This window comes from Microcaecilia unicolor, chromosome 10 (assembly GCF_901765095.1).
Source record: "Microcaecilia unicolor chromosome 10, aMicUni1.1, whole genome shotgun sequence".
NCBI classification, from domain to species: Eukaryota; Metazoa; Chordata; class Amphibia; order Gymnophiona; family Siphonopidae; genus Microcaecilia; species Microcaecilia unicolor.
The window spans coordinates 71,916,277-71,933,874 of NC_044040.1; the positions used below are offsets into that span (position 1 = coordinate 71,916,277).

Genomic DNA, 17,598 nt, shown 5'->3' on the forward strand with positions numbered 1-17,598 from the left:
TAGTTCACCACTTTCGGTGCTAAGTTCAACCCTTTTAGCTTATTCACGAGTCTTCTGTGGGGGACCGTATCAAACGATTTGCTGAAGTCCAAGTAGACTACATCTAGCACACATTCCTCATCCAGTTCTTTGGTCACCCAGTCAAAAAAAGTCAATAAGATTCATTCGCCGAACGCCTCTGGTGGAAATCTTGGGCCCTTGCTGATTTCTTACACTTTAAGTTCATGCTGACCTCCTTCCAATCTGCTCTTTTACGCACCAAACAGGATTATTAATCAGCAAGGGCCCGAGATTTCCGCCAGAGGCGTTCGGCAAACGAATCTTATTGACTTTTTTGACTGGGTGACCAAAGAACTGGATGAAGGACGTGTGCTAGATGTAATCTACTTGGACTTCAGCAAATCCTTTGATATGGTCCCCCACAGAAGACTCGTGAATAAGCTAAAAGGACCCAGGATGTTTCTGGGGTTGCGCTATTTTCAGTAGCCCTCTGCTAGAAGAAATCCTGGGTGTTCCGTGGGTAGTGTGATGGCTTAACAGTTACCAGATGTGAATCCTTGTCTGCGCAGCATTCCAGGGCAGAGGTTGCGTGCAATCTGCGAGAGTGTTAGCAGCCTGGGGTTCTTATCCCGGATGCCGCAGCCATTATCTTTTGAAAGCAGCAGCTTGACACACTACAAGGGTTATGGTATGGAAAATATGGTGGTCCTGGTGGGAAGATGTAGACAACTGCCCCAATGCCTTCGATGGTTGACTGGCACCAAGAAAACTCTTCACATTCTTTCCAAAAATCAAGCCAAACAGTTCTATCAGCTTCTACTCCCACTTCTCCCAGTGGTCCTAGCTGGGTGTCTGTCTCGACAATAGCAATCGATCCTCGCTAGCCGCAATCAATCCTCGTCAGATCTGATCAGCTTCCTGAGACACCAGTAATGGCTCTACTCAGCGGCAGCACCTGGTTGAAAGCGCGGTCAAAACAAACGGTCTGTCTTTGTCAGGTCCACCTGGGCAGTCTCAGCACTCCCTCTGTCACCCTCTGTGATCCGGTCGTCGGGATCTCGATTTTTCTTCCTACCTCCAATATCTCAGCTTTGTCTCTGGGGAGGCAAGATCAAGATGAGAGTGGTGGCGCAGTCATGGGCCCGCTCGAAACGTCCATCCGTGTTGAGCTGCACAGATGCAGGCAAGTCGGACTATTTTAATGTTTTAGTGTCTTTTAGTGTCTTTTGGCCCCGCAATTATAGCCAATCGTTGGTTGGTCGTTGGGCTGTTTTCCAAACAGTGGACAAGTCAGGTCACAAGTACCTGGCAGACACTCAAATTGTGGCAACATTCCATGCTACAAACACTCGCCCTTCCAAGCTTTGCCCCTGTCAAATTCTTTTGCAGTGTTGCATCATTATGATAGCGAAAAAAAGAAGTACTGTGGTAGAACCAGAGGCAATGAAAATAGCACAACCCCTGAAACATCCCTCAACTAATGACAGAATTGTGAAAACCAGAAAATTATTACTGCTCGGAGACTCCATTATCAGAGGCATTAACTTAGGAGCACAGTTCAGGGGTTCCAATGAAGTGAAATGTCTTCCAGGATCTTCAATTACAAGATGTACAGACCAAATACTGAAAGTGATCCGAGAAGAGAGCGAGGCTTCAAACGCTGATGTTGTAATTCACCTGGGGACAAATGACCTGGCCAACAATAGCAAGTTTACAGCACAGAGAGCGTTCCAGAAGTTTGGAGAGGGACCGAAATCTTGGGTTCGGACTGTGGCTTTTTCTGAAGTAATTCCTACTTTGGGGAGGGAAGAGGAAAGACTATGTAAAACAGAGGAATTCAATAAGTGATTTGAGTCTTGGTGTAAAGAAGATGGTTTTAGATACATAGGATAATGGGGTAATAAGTGGAAAAATAACAGGCTGTACTGGGGAGAAATTCAGACAGTATGTTTCTAGACATTTAAACTAGAGGGTGGAGTGGAGAAGTGGCCTAGTGGTTAGGGTGGTGGACTTTGGTCTTGGGGAACTGAGGAACTGAGTTAGATTCCCACTTCAGGCACCGGCAGCTCCTTGTGACTCTGGGCAAGTCACTTAACCCTCCATTGCCCCAGGTACAAATAAGTACCTGTATACAATATGTAAGCCGCATTGAGCCTGCCATGAGTGGGAAAGTGCGGGGTACAAATGTAACAAACAAAAAAAAACGGGGATTTCGGAAAGTCACCCCCAGAATAAACATGATGGCAGAGGGAAAGGTTATGTAAATATAAAAAAAACACCCAAACTCACTAAGCACATGGAAAGCTATGTGCACAAATGCTCGTAGTCTAAGTAAAAAGGTTCAAGACTTGCAAGCCCTGATGTTTGAAGAAAACTTGGATATTGTTGCTATTATGGAGACGTGGTTCAACAATTCTCATGAATGGGATGTGACCGTACCGGGCTATAATCTTTTTAGGAAGGATAGAGAGGGCCAAAGAGTTGGAGGAGTGGCTCTGTATGTGAGAGAGAATATCAAAGCGGCTGAAATGCGGGGAACCTGGGGAAAAAAAGAAGCTTTATGGATCGTCTGGAAAGAGAAGATGGAACTTGTATCCACACAGGAGTTATCTACAGACCTCCTGCGCAAACGGAGAAGTTAGACAAGGATCTGATAGAAGATATTCAAAAGATTGGTATGAAAGGGGAGGTGCTACTGTTGGGAGATTTCAATTTGTCTGACATTGATTGGAACGTCCCGTCTGCGGAATCAGAAAAAAGTAGGGAGATTGTGGATGCCTGTCAAAGTGCCTTGCTCAGACATATGGTGACGGAACCCACGAGGGAAGGGTCGATGCTAGATCTAGTGCTCACTAATGGAGGTAGTGTTTCCAATATCTGGGTGAGTGCCCACCTATGTAATAGTGATCATCACACTGTATGGTTTGATATAAGGGCGAAGGCGGAATGCGGACACACAAAACTCAAAGTACTGGATTTCAGAAGTACTAATTTTGATAAAATGGGGAAATACCTAAAGAAGGAGCTGTTGGCGTGGGAAGGCATAGGAGCAGTGGAAAAACAGTGGCCCAAGCTAAAGGCTGCTATAAATATGGCGACTGATCTTTTTGTGAGGAAAGTAAACAAAAACAAGAGAAGCATGAAGCCTATATGGTTCTCCAAACAAGTAGCTGAAAAAATAAGAGCAAAAGAGGCTTTGTTCAAGAAATACAAAAGAACGTAACGAGAGGATCACGGAAAAGATTATCGGATTAAACTGAAAGAAGCGAAGAGGGAAATACGGGTAGCGAAAGCGCGAGCGGAAGAAAAAATGGCTAAAGATGTAAAGAGAGGTGACAATCTTTTTCAGATATATTGGAGACGGGAGAAGAGATAGGAATGGAATTGCGAGACTGAAAGATAATGAGAATGGCTATGTGAAGAGTGATGAAGATAAAGCGAACGTGCTAAACAATTATTTCTCTTCGGTGTTCACGAAGGAAAATCCTGGAGAAGAACCGCAGTTGGCCTGCTGAGGGGACGTCTGGGAATGGAGTGGATACTGCGCCGTTTACGGAAGAAAGAGTTTATAAACAGCTGGAGAATCTGAAGGTGAACAAAGCTATGGGGCTGGATGGGATACATCCCAGGATACTGAAGGAGCTCAGAGAGGTCCTGGTGGGACCTCTTAAAGATTTATTTAATAGATCTTTAGAGACGGGAGAGGTTCCGTAAGATTGGAGACGAGCGGATGTGGTCCCTCTTCACAAAAGTGGAGACAGGGAAAAAGTGGGAAACTACAGACCAGTAAGTCTTACGTCGGTGGTAGGGAAAATAATGGAGTCGCTGCTGAAAGAAAGGATAGTTAACTTTCTAGAAACCGATGGTTTACAGGACCCGAAGCAAACATGGCTTTACCAAAGGAAAATCCTGCCATCACTACAAATTAAATCTTCTTCTCTAATGGCGAAAAAATTATTTGCACCATATTAAAGAACGTCTATCCTATACCACAAGAGGTCAAATTAATCCGGTTAAATTTTGGCAACAATTTTATAATGATGATTGGTCAGCTCAAACGGATTCAATTTACTTTCTTCAAGAATGGGACAATAGGTGCAGTAGCATTTTAGACAACATAGCGCCAGTACAAACTAGAACCTCCTGCAGAAAAAAATCAATACCATGGTTTAATGAAGAACTGAAAAAACTAAAAACCCAAGTTAGAAGATGTGAACGAGAATGGAATAAAAAGAAAGATGACTCCACATTCAACTCTTGGAAACATCTACAAAGAAAATACAAATACACCATCAGACGAACCAAAAGAGCATATTACAAAACTAAAATTGGGCCAGACTATAATGATACACATAAACTCTTCCAACTTGTGAGTAAACTACTAGATACCTCGCAAGTTATCTCTAATAGCACAGACATTCCTTCAGCAGATAATCTTGCTAGTTACTTCAAAGAGAAAATTATAAAGCTATGGCTCACGTTACCTATTAATTCCACAGACTATGTAAAATTTCTTGACTGCCTTGATCCACTCCCCGGTGAATACCCAGCAGACAGATCCTGGACTAACTTTGATACACTTTTGGATGATTCTATCTCCCTAACCCTTAAAAAGTTCGCCCAAGTCCCATTGCAAACTAGATATCTGCCCTAACTACCTTATAAAAACAGCTCCTCAACAATTTATATCCGACATCACGGCACATTTAAATTACATGCTACAAAATGGACTATTCTCAAAGGATAAAGGAAATATCTTACTCACCCCGATACCCAAGGACTCAAAGAAAAAAGCAAATGGCTTAACCAATTATCGGCCAATAGCATCCATTCCCCTGATAACTAAATTAATGGAAGGTTTGGTGACCAAACAACTCACTAACTAGTTAGATAAATTTTCTATTCTTCATAACTCCCAATCAGGATTTAGATCTAACCATAGCACTGAAACAGTATTAACTACTCTTCTTACTAAATTCAAACAAGCAATTGCAACTGGCAACAACATACTCCTTCTACAATTTCACATGTCCAGTGCATTTGATATGGTAAGCCATAAAATATTATTAAACATTCTGGAATACTTCGGAGTTGGAGGTAACGTTCTCAATTGGTTTAGAGGTTTTTTTTAACCATAAGATCATACCAAGTGAAATCCAACTCGATTACGTCAGCTTTATGGATACCGGAATGCGGAGTGCCTCAGGGATCTCCACTCTCCCTGACCCTCTTCAACCTAATGATGGCACCCCTGGCCAAGATATTATCCAATCAAGGCCTCAATCCGTATATATATGCAGATGATGTAACGATCTACATTCCGTTTAAACACAACCTAATGGAAATTATGGACGACATCAACCAAAGCTTCCAAATTATGCATTCATGGGCTAATGCTTTTCAATTAAAACTCAACGCTGAAAAAACGCAATGCCTTGTACTTACTTCACAATATAACACAAACAAATTTACCTCCATAACCACACCTAACTTTTCCCTTCCTGTATCGGGCACCTTGAACATACTTGGAGTCACCATTGATCGAAATCTCACACTTGAAAACCATGTGAAGAATACAACTAGGAAGATGTTTCAGTCTATGTGGAAACTCAGAAGATTAAAACCTTTCTTCCCAAGAGGCATTTTCCGCAACATGGTACAATCTATGGTGCTGAGTCATCTAGACTATTGCAATGCGCTGAATGCCGGCTTTAAAGAGCATATCATCAAAAAACTTCAGACAGCCCAGAGACTTGCCAAATATGAGTCTAGCTGCGGTGATCTGGGCTGTCTGAACACCGCAGCTAGACTCATATTTGGCAAGTCAAAATATGAAAATGCAAAAAACCCCTCAGAGAGAAGCTTCATTGGCTTCCAATTAAGGAACGTACCATATTCAAAGTTTGCACTTTGATTCATAAAATCATTCACGGAAATGCTCCGGCCTACGTCAGACCTTATTGATTTGCCACCCAGGAACGCTAAACGTTCAGCACGCACATTCCTGGGACTTCATTTCCCTAGCTGTAAAGGTCTAAAATACAAACTAGTACATGCGTCCTGCTTTTCCTTCATTGGCACTCAGCTGTGGAATGCATTACCACTTAATCTGAAAACTATTCATGACTTAATTAACTTTCGAAAAACATTGAAAACTTATCTCTTTAACAAGGCCTACCATAATCTACTATAATAAAACTCACTCTCAACATTCTGAAGACAACGTTCTGAAATCACTCAGTCACTCCCTGAAGGGTTCATCAGTTCATGGTGGTGAAGCCACAACACTGACCATGTCTCTCTGCCCCGCCCTCGCATGACGGACCAATCAGAAGAAACACATTCAACGTTCTGAAACACAAAGGACATCACAAAACCGTTCCCAGGCAACGCTAGGCAACGTAAGACGGACCTATCAGAGGAAACTACGTGGCAATAAGGGAGGAGCATTCACCAGCAGAACGGCTCATTATCTGTGCAGCACGGAGAGCACAGAACCACCGCTGGAACGAGAGAAGAATATTCATGCTGTGGGTATGTGCAAAAATAGACCCCGGGGGGGGGGGGGGGGGGGGGGGGGAGAAATTTTTAAATGCCTAATGCCGGTACTGAAGACAGCCAGAGGGCCTATAGAACAGACTATATTTGGGTTCGCTTGACGTGGAGTCGGTGGAGCTGGAGAACAGCATGCCCCTCACCATCTGGGACGTGGGCGAACAGGACAAGCTGTGGCCCAGCTGGAAGGATTACCCATGACCCAGCCAGCAGCAAACATTGACCAAGGATGGGGGAGGAGTAGGGAAACAATTGCTGGAGACTGGCTGCCAAACTAACGAAACAACCGCACACCGACGCATCACATCCATCATTCGAAAAGCATCCACTCTTTCTACAACAGAAATGCAAACTAATAATACAAAACAAACAAAGAATACCCGGTTTCTCACGCGGCTGCAGGTAACTCCCCACCCCCTTCCTCTTCCCCTTTTGCCGAAGCGGCCAAGGACGTGCCCAACCATCCCCACCTTCAGGCAAACCGTCTCCCACCTCGGGGATTCCACGAGCACCCGGAAAAAGACGACGCTGCTTCCCGCAGCGCATAAATGTTCCAGCATTCCCCTGCAGCCAGCCTGAAATGGACCGAACATACCGGATCACCCCCCGACAGCCCGAGACCGTGCTCCTCTCCCTTCTGTCAACTTAAAACAACCATCCCCATCCTCAGGCAAGCCGTCTCCCACCTCCAGGATGCCCAGAACCCCAGCCCAATGGAAAAAAGATGGCGCTGCTTCCCACAGCACATTTCACTTTCAGCGTTCCCCTACAGCAGCCCTGAAACGGCCAAAAAATACCGACAGACCAAGAACGTGCTCCTCTACCTTCCGCCCATCTAAAACAACACTGCTGCCTCAGCACAACACAAAAAAGCCCGCAGAAAAATCAATCCACCACTCAGCAAAGGCTGACCCCCTCCCTACAACCACATTTACATTTCACCAACAGAAAGACCCCCCTCCACAAACCTCCTTGACAGACAAAACCACACACACACAATACAACAGAAACACACCCTCAAAGCCACACACCAATCCATCACACTTTGCCAGCACAGCACATCCCCCAACCCCCCACCCAAAAAACAAATAAAAAAAAGACACACATCAACAACCTGCACACACACCCCACTCTCTCACACACACACACACACACACACAATAACTCTGTGACACATACACACACACAAAAAAAAAAAAGCCACATGCTAGCGCCCGTTTCATTGGTTTCGGAAACGGGCCTTTTTTACTAGTAATCAATAAGAACGCCAATACTCCACTGCTTACTTGATAGTTTGACAGTTTTATGATCTATTGAAGTGAGTATGTTACACACATTTCTTTGTATGTAATCCAATTGTTTATCTACTCTTGACTGGTGCCTGCCAAGGATATAATATTGTAAGCCACTTTGAGTCTGCAAATAGGTGGGAAAATGTGGGATACAAATCCAATAAATAAAAATAAAACAGGATACTGGGCTAGGTGGACCACTGGTCTGACCCACTATGGCTACTTATGCTCTTATGTAATGGAAAAAAAAGGCAGATTGGTGTAGGTAAGCACATATGCATATTAATTCCACTAGCCACTTCATCACTGTGCCATTTAATAATATCTCCTAATTCTGCACTTGTATGACAATCATCCTGCTTGCTGATAGAGAACCCAATTAACACTGGTTATTTTTCTGTTTACTGAAATGAACTGTGCCCACCAATTTCAACATATGCCCTGGACAATAATCATTTTTTATTTGTTCTATAACAGACATTGCTTCTGAATGCTCTCTTCATATGCCATAAAGAGGTAATTCCATTATTTGCTACATATAAAGCGAATGCTACATACCTGTAGAAGGTATTCTCCGAGGACAGCAGGCTGATTGTTCTCACTGATGGGGTGACGTCCACGGCAACCCCTCCAATCGGAAACTCCACTAGCAAAGGCCTTTGCTAGTCCTTGCGCGTCCATGCGCACCGCGCATGCGCGGCCGTCTTCCCGCCCGAACCGGCTCTTGTTCGTCAGTCCCATACGTAGCAAGACAAGACAAGGGAAGACACAACTCCAAAGGGGAGGCAGGCGGGTTTGTGAGAACACTCAGCCTGCTGTCCTCGGAGAATACCTTCTACAGGTATGTAGCATTCGCTTTCTCCGAGGACAAGCAGGCTGCTTGTTCTCACTGATGGGGTATCCCTAGCCCCCAGGCTCACTCAAAACAAGAAACATGGTCAATTGGGCCTCGCAACGGCGAGGACATAACTGAGATTGACCTAACAATTTATCCAACTAACTGAGAGTGTAGCCTGGAACAGAATAAACATGGGCCTAGGGGGGTGGAGTTGGATTCTAAACCCCAAACAGATTCTGAAGCACTGACTGCCCGAACCGACTGTCACGTCGGGTATCCTGCTGCAGGCAGTAATGAGATGTGAATGTGTGGACAGATGACCACGTCGCAGCTTTGCAAATCTCTTCAATAGTGGCTGACTTCAAGTGGGCTACCGACGCTGCCATGGCTCTAACATTATGAGACGTGACATAACCCTCAAGAGCCAGCCCAGCCTGGGCATAAGTGAAGGAAATGCAATCTGCTAGCCAATTGGATATGGTGCGTTTCCCCACAGCCACTCCCCTCCTGTTGGGATCAAAAGAAACAAACAATTGGGCGGACTGTCTGTTGGGCTGTGTCCGCTCCAGATAGAAGGCCAATGCTCTTTTGCAGTCCAATGTGTGCAGCTGACGTTAAGCAGGGCAGGAATGAGGACGGGGAAAGAATGTTGGCAAGACAATTGACTGGTTCAGATGGAACTCCGACAAAACCTTTGGCAAGAACTTAGGGTGAGTGCGGAGGATTACTCTGTTATGATGCAAGCGGCACCGATGTCGGAGACCTCACTCCGGGCAAGGGGCCAGCCGGCGCCTCACTCGACGGTACCGGAGGCGCAAGCACCCCCGGTACCGGAGGGGAAGGGCGCAACAGCTCTCCCAGGATCTCTGGGAGAACGGCCCGGATACTCTCGTGCAGGGCGGCTGTGGAGAAAGACATGAAAGCCGATGCAGGCGTCGAAGTCAGAGTCTGTTCCGGGCATGGAGGCTGTTCCGGGCTGTCCAAGGTGGAGCGCATCGACACCTCCTGAACAGAGGGTGAGCGGTCCTCCCGGTGCCGATGCCTACTGGGTGCCGACTCCCTCGGCGACCCGGAGCTCTCGGTACCGACGCGGGAAGGAGACCGGTGTCGATGCTTCTTTGACTTTTTCAAACGAAGCATGTCACCGGAGCTTCCCGGTACCGACGAGGAGGACGTAGAATCCAGCCGTCGCTTCCTCGGGGCCGAGGCCGAAGAAGGTCGGTCTCGGGGGGGCTGTACCGCAGGAGCCCTCAGGGTAGGGGGAGACCCACCCGAAGGCTCACCGCCACCAGCAGGGGAATGGACAGCCCTCACCTGCACTCCAGTCGAAGCACCACCATCCGACGACATCAGCACTAGTGGTACCACCGATGCAGCCTTCCGATGTCTCGGCCCCGACAATGCAGAGGGTCGATGCCTCGATGCAATCGATACAGTCGCGGCCGAGGGCGGAGGTCTTGACGCTGTCGACGTCGACGCACTCGATACTCCCGGTGCCGATGCTGACGAAGAGCCCGAGAACAAAACGTTCCACTGGGCCAATCTCGCTACCCGAGTCCTTTTCTGTAAAAGGGCGCAAAGACTACAGGCCTGCGGGCGGTGCCCAGCCCCCAGACACTGAAGACACGACGCGTGCCTATCAGTGAGCGAGATTACCCGGGCGCACTGGGTGCACTTCTTGAAGCCGCTGGGAGACTTCGATGACATGGGCGGAAAAATCACGCCAGCGAAATCAAAACTCGTAATTGCGGTAAGGCACCAAAAAGAGGGGGAGAAAAAACTCGACCCGAGGCCTCAAAAGGGCCTACCCCGAAACGAAAGAAAACTTAACAGGGCCAAAAACTGGAAATACGGGAAGAGGGAAAAAGACCGAAAGGCCCTTCTCCGAAATCCCTTTTTTTTTTTTTTTAAGCGAAAAGTCAAAAGACGCGCGAGGGTCAACTTAAGGGGCGCGAACGGCGCAAACACGACCGTACCGAGCGCGGACAAAAGAAGACTGATAAACACGAGCTGGTTCGGGCAGGAAGACGGCCGCGCATGCGCGGTGTTTATGGGCGCGCGAGGACTAGCAAAGGCCTTTGCTAGTGGAGTTTCCGATTGGAGGGGCTGCCGTGGACGTCACCCCATCAGTGAGAACAAGCAGCCTGCTTGTCCTCGGAGAAATCTTATTGCAGAGGCAAAAATGTAAATATCCATCTTTTAAAATACAATTTATATTCTAATGCAGAGGCAGGCAACCTGCAAACCTCCATTTAATTCTGTACAGCCCGCAAGCTGATCTCTCTCTTGCTTGCCCGTCAGAGTGATGAAAACTACCAGGCCCACAAACAGCGATAATTTCAGTACCAAGGAGCCTTGGCACCCACATGCATGAAGGCCCTGCTTATCATATCCCTCTCATGTGAACAGAGAGGGGGGGAACCAGCAGGGCCTTCTCCCATGTGCGCATCAAGGCTGCTTGGCGCTGAAGTCACCGCAAGTGATGGGCCTGGTACTTTTCATTGTTCCCGCAGGCCCAGATTCAGACACAGCAGTGGCAGCAAAAGGAAGGAAGGTAAATTTGAGGAAAAATTCTGCATTTGTGGGGAGGGAGGAAGGGTGGGAGAGAGAGAGAGAGAGAGAGAGAGAGAGAGAGAGAGAGAGAGAGAGAGAGAGAGACAAGGAGCAAAGTTGAGATCAGGGGAGGTGGTAAGACAGAGAAGGAATGATACTGGAAGGGGAAGAGAGAGGGGAACTGCTATAAGTACATGGATAGAGAGAAAGGGAAGAGAGGAGAACTGCGGCACATGGATGGAGAGGAAGGGAAGAAAGAGAGGAACTGGATTTTCAAAAGGCATTTGATGAAGTAGACTTCTGAGGAAATCATAAAGTCATGGGACAGGAGGTGATGTCCTATTCTGAATTAAAAACTAGTTAAAAGATAGAAAACAGAGAGAGTAGGGTTAAATGGTCAGTATTCTCAAGGGAGACGGGTAGATAGTGGGGTTCCCCAGGGGTCTGTGTAGGGACCGCTCCTTTTTAACATATTTATAAATGATCTAGAGAAGGGAATAATTAGTGAAGTAATTAAATTTGTTGATGACACAAAGTTATTAAGTCACAAGAGGTCCATCCAAAACTGGGAGATTGGGCATCCAAATGGCAGATGACATTTAATGTTGCAAAGTGATGCATGTGGGAAAGAGGAACCCAAACTATAGCTATGTGATACAAGGCTCCACATTAGGTGTCAATCGCCCAGGCAAAGGATCTAGGCGTCTTCGTTGATCGCTGAAAGTTAAACGCTAACGTATTTGATTTCCTATGTATACTTACTTCAAAGCTAATATCAAATCCGATCATATTATGATCGCTGTTATCAAGCGGCCCCAGCACCATTACCTCCCGCACCAGATCATGCGTTCCACTAAGGACTAAGTCTAGAATTTTACCTTCTCTCGTTAGTTCCTTTACCAGCTGCTCCATAAAGCTGTCTTTGATTTCATCAAGGAATTTTACCTCCGTAGCGTGTCCCGATGTTACACTTACCCAGTCAATATCAGGATAATTGAAATCACCCATTATTATTGTGTTGCCCAGTTTGTTTGTGTCCCTAATTTCCTTTAACATTTCTGCATCCGTCTATTCATCCTGGCCAGGCAGACGTAGGTACACTCCTATCATTATCCTTTTCCCCTTTACACATGGAATTTCAATCCACAGTGATTCCAAGAAGTGTTTTGTTTCCTGCAGAATTTTCAATCTATTTGATTCAAGGCACTCGTTAATATACAATGCTACCCCTCCACCAATTCGATCCACCCTATCACTACGATATAATTTGTACCCCGGTATGACAGTGTCCCACTGGTTAGCCTCCTTCCACCAGGTCTCAGAGATTCCTATTTATATCTAATTTTTCATTTAGTGCAATATATTCTAACTCTCCCATCTTATTTCTTAGGCTCCTGGCATTCGCATATAGACATTTCAAACAGTGTTTGTTGCTCCTATTTACATCATGCTTAGTACTTGACAGTACTAATTTGCAATCTTTTGTCTGATTTTTATTTAAGGACACCTGACCTACTACGGTCTCTTTTGCAACCTCACTATCAGGATACCCTATCTTCCCTGTTTTGGTGATATCTTTGAAAGATACCTTATCCCGAACCATGCGCTTTTGAGCTACTAAGTAGTGCATTTAAAATAAACTGGAGAAAATATTTCTTCACTCAACATATAATTAAACTCTGAAATTCAACTGCAAGATAATGTGGTAAAAGAAGTTAGTTTACAAGGGTCTAAAATAGGATTGGATAATTTCCTAAAAGTCCATTAGCCATTATTAAGATGGACTTGGGAAAATGCACTGCTTATTTCTAGGATAAGCAGCATAAAATCTGTTTTACTGTTCTGGGATCTTGCCAGGCATTGGTGACCTGAATTGGCCACTGCAGTATAGCAAACACTTAAGTTCTTAACTTCAGCACATGGACAGAGGGAAGCAGAACCAGAGACTGGGTGCAATATAATTCTATTTTCATTTTAGTGACTAGAATATGCTTGTTCTGAGAACTTATATCTGCTATCTTTATATTTTACACTGTACAGGAGGAAATGTGTCTCTCTGTTTCTCTGACGTATTGCACACAGAGTCTGGCTTCTTGAGGTTTTATGTTCATTTTGTCTACCTATTTCTACTTTTTGTTTGTAGAACACTTATCCTGGGTTTGAAGAGAAACTATCTATGTTCTGTATAAGTGACCGAGGAATAGGGAGATATGGGAAATATCGAGCAGCTAAAAATTCTTAGATGGCAGCTTTGGTCATTTTAGTAATAATTCATCTGTCACCTAAACAAATGTCTTATATTACTGTCCAATAAAAGCTGTCAATTAAAATGATCAAAGCTGTCTAAGAACTTTCAGCTGCCATTCAGCCACTATTCTACAAAGTGAATTCTTGATGAAACCCTCTAAATTTATGTGTTTGTTTTTTTTAATTCAGTTAGGCTTTATGGATACATTTTCTGTTGTTTTTTTTTATACTGGTTTAAGTTTTGTTGGCAGTGAATTATATGGTGCATTTGTTAACTTCCTGTGTGTGGCCCTCGAAGGACAGTACTGACATTCATGTGTAAAATAGTTGCCCACCCCTGTTCTAATGTGAACTGTTTTTTTTAAACCACCAATTTCAAGGCCAGTATTTTTAATAATATAAATACTGCAAGGAGAACCAGCATTTGAAAGTCTACCATAAAAACTTTAAAAAAGAAATTTATGCAAATGACTATTAACAGTTCAACCAATATATGTTCAGTCATTTTAACAAACCTCATTTATTTTCACAGATGTGCTTTCCTTTTTATCATTTTGGATGTTTAATTCATTTCCTGAAAGAAAAAAAAAAAAGAAAATTACCCTATGAATTTTAAAGGTATAGTATTACACATGATTAGGTGAACACAGGTAATCTGATAAGATTATATTCTGTCAGTCAGAAGGAAGCAAGTTTGACCACAATATAATAGAAAACAGGCAAACCTGTTGGGATAAGAAAGACAAAGAGTTGAAAAAAACTTTCTAATGGTCTCCAATCTTAAGACAATAGGCAAGGGCTCGATTACAGTCCAGAGTAGAGTTCTCGCCCTGATGCATATAAATATTAGGCAACAATATTTCTTCACTGATATGGAACGGTATGACTACCTTTGCAGGAACTTAGGAAGCTTTTTTAAAACAATCTCATGATGATGAAATAGCATAGAGATTATACAAAACTAAGGCTTGAATATTACAAGATTGTTTTGGCCAATGCGACTGCAACTAGGAAAAGCACCATCCATGTAAAAAGCGAATGCTAGATACCTGTAGAAGGTATTCTCCGAGGACAGCAGGCTGATTGTTCTCACTGATGGGTGATGTCCACGGCAGCCCCTCCAATCGGAACACTTTACTAGCAAAGGCCTTTGCTAGTCCTCGCGCGCCAATGCGCACTGCGCGGCCGTCTTCCCGCCCGAACCGGCTCTTGTTCGTCAGTCCCATATGTAGCAAGACAAAGACAAGGGAAAACACAACTCCAAAGGGGAGGCGGGCGGGTTTGTGAGAACAATCAGCCTGCTGTCCTCGGAGAATACCTTCTACAGGTATGTAGCATTCGCTTTCTCCGAGGACAAGCAGGCTGCTTGTTCTCACTGATGGGGTATCCCTAGCCCCCAGGCTCACTCAAAACAACAAACATGGTCAATTGGGCCTCGCAACGGCAAGGACATAACTTAGATTGACCTAACAATTTTTCCAACTAACTGAGAGTGCAGCCTGGAACAGAATAAAAATGGGCCTAGGGGGGTGGAGTTGGATTCTAAACCCCAAACAGATTCTGAAGCACTGACTGCCCGAACCGACTGTTGCGTCGGGTATCCTGCTGCATGCAGTAATGAGATGTGAATGTGTGGACAGATGACCACGTCGCAGCTTTGCAAATCTCTTCAATAGTGGCTGACTTCAAGTGGGCCACCGACGCTGCCATGGCTCTAACATTATGAGCCGTGACATGACCCTCAAGAGCCAGCACAGCCTGGGCGTAAGTGAAGGAGATACAATCTGCTAGCCAATTGGATATGGTGCGTTTCCCCACAGCCACTCCCCTCCTGTTGGGATCAAAAGAAACAAACAATTGGGCGGACTGTCTGTTGGGCTGTGTCCGCTCCAGATAGAAGGCCAATGCTCTTTTGCAGTCCAATGTGTGCAGCTGACGTTCAGCAGGGCAGGAATGAGGACGGGGAAAGAATGTTGGCAAGACAATTGACTGGTTCAGATGGAACTCCGACACCACCTTTGGCAAGAACTTAGGGTGAGTGCGGAGGACTACTCTGTTATGATGAAATTTGGTGTAAGGGGCCTGGGCTTCCAGGGCCTGAAGCTCACTGACTCTACGAGCTGAAGTAACTGCCACCAAGAAAATGACCTTCCAGGTCAAGTACTTCAGATGGCAGGAGTTCAGTGGCTCAAAAGGAGGTTTCATCAGCTGGGTGAGAACGACATTGAGATCCCATGACACTGTAGGAGGTTTGACGGGGGGCTTCGACAAAAGCAAACCTCTCATGAAGCGAACAACTAAAGGCTGTCCTGAGATCGGCTTACCTTCCACACGGTAATGGTATGCACTGATTGCGCTAAGGTGAACCCTTACAGAGTTGGTCTTGAGACCAGACTCAGACAAGTGCAGAAGGTATTCAAGCAGGGTCTGTGTAGGACAAGAGCGAGGATCTAGGGCCTTGCTGTCACACCAGACGGCAAACCTCCTCCATAGAAAAAAGTAACTCCTCTTAGTGGAATCTTTCCTGGAAGCAAGCAAGATGCGGGAGACACCCTCTGACAGGCCCAAAGAGGCAAAGTCTACGCTCTCAACATCCAGGCCGTGAGAGCCAGAGACTGGAGGTTGGGATGCAGAAGCGCCCCTTCGTCCTGTGTGATGAGGGTCGGAAAACACTCCAATCTCCACGGTTCTTCGGAGGACAACTCCAGAAGAAGAAGGAACCAGATCTGACGCGGCCAAAACGGAGCAGTCAGAATCATGGTGCCTCGTTCCTGCTTGAGTTTCAACAAAGTCTTCCCCACCAGAGGTATGGGAGGATAAGCATACAGCAGACCTTCCCCCCAGTCCAGGAGGAAGGCATCCGATGCCAGTCTGCCGGGGGCCTGAAGTCTGGAACAGAACTGAGGGACCTTGTGGTTGGCTCGAGATGCAAAGAGATCTACCAAGGGGGTGCCCCACACCTGGAAGATCTGGCGCACTACTCGGGAGTTGAGCGACCACTCGTGAGGTTGCATAATCCTGCTCAACCTGTCGGCCAGACTGTTGTTTATGCCTGCCAGATATGTGGCTTGGAGCACCATGCTGTGACGGCGAGCCCAGAGCCACATGCTGACGGCTTCCTGACACAGGGGGCGAGATCCGGTGCCCCCCTGCTTGTTGATGTAATACATGGCAACCGGGTTGTCTGTCTGAATTTGGATAATTTGGTGGGACAGCCGATCTCTGAAAGCTTTCAGAGCGTTCCAGACCGCTCGTAACTCCAGAGATTGATCTGCAGATCGCGTTCCTGGAGGGACCAGCTTCCCTGGGTGTGAAGCCCATCGACATGAGCTTCCCACCCCAGGAGAGACGCATCCGTAGTCAGCACTTTTTGTGGCTGAGGAATTTGGAAAGGGCGTCCCAGAGTCAAATTGGACTAAATCGTCCACCAATACAGGGATTTGAGAAAACTCGTGGACAGGTGGATCACGTCTTCTAGATCCCCAGTAGCCTGAACCACTGGGAAGCTAGGTTCCATTGAGCAGATCGCATGTGAAGGCGGGCCATGGGAGTCACATGAACTGTGGAGGCCATGTGGCCCAGCAATCTCAACATCTGCTGAGCTGTGATCTGCTGGGACGCTCGCACCCGCGAGACGAGGGACAACAAGTTGTTGGCTCTCGCCTCTGGGAGATAGGCACGAGCCGTCCGAGAGTCCAGCAGAGCTCCTATGAATTCGAGTCTCTGCACTGGGAGAAGATGGGACTTTGGATAATTTATCACAAACCCCAGTAGCTCCAGGAGGCAAATAGTCATCTGCATGGACTGCAGAGCTCCTGCCTCAGATGTGTTCTTTACCAGCCAATCGTCGAGATAGGGGAACACGTGCACTCCCAGCCTGCGAAGCGCCGCTGCTACTACAGCCAAGCAATTCGTGAACACTCTGGGCGCAGAGGCGAGCCCAAAGGGTAGCACACAGTACTGGAAGTGACGTGTGCCCAGCTGAAATCGCAGATACTGTCTGTGAGCTGGCAGTATCGGGATGTGCGTGTAGGCGTCCTTCAAGTCCAGAGAGCATAGCCAGTCGTTTTCCTGAATCATGGGAAGAAGGGTGCCCAGGGAAAGCATCCTGAA

The 17,598-nt window shown here is 46.1% G+C and overlaps 1 protein-coding gene across 1 annotated transcript in view; it reads right to left on the reverse strand.

Annotated features, from left to right (window-relative positions):
• SCAF11 (SR-related CTD associated factor 11) overlaps nt 1-17,598 on the reverse strand; it is a 580,274-nt gene that overhangs the window by 320,865 nt on the left and 241,811 nt on the right. The window contains exon 7 of the mRNA XM_030217091.1: nt 14,001-14,059. The gene's annotated coding sequence lies outside the window, so the exon portion shown is untranslated. The remainder of the gene's footprint in view (nt 1-14,000; nt 14,060-17,598) is intronic.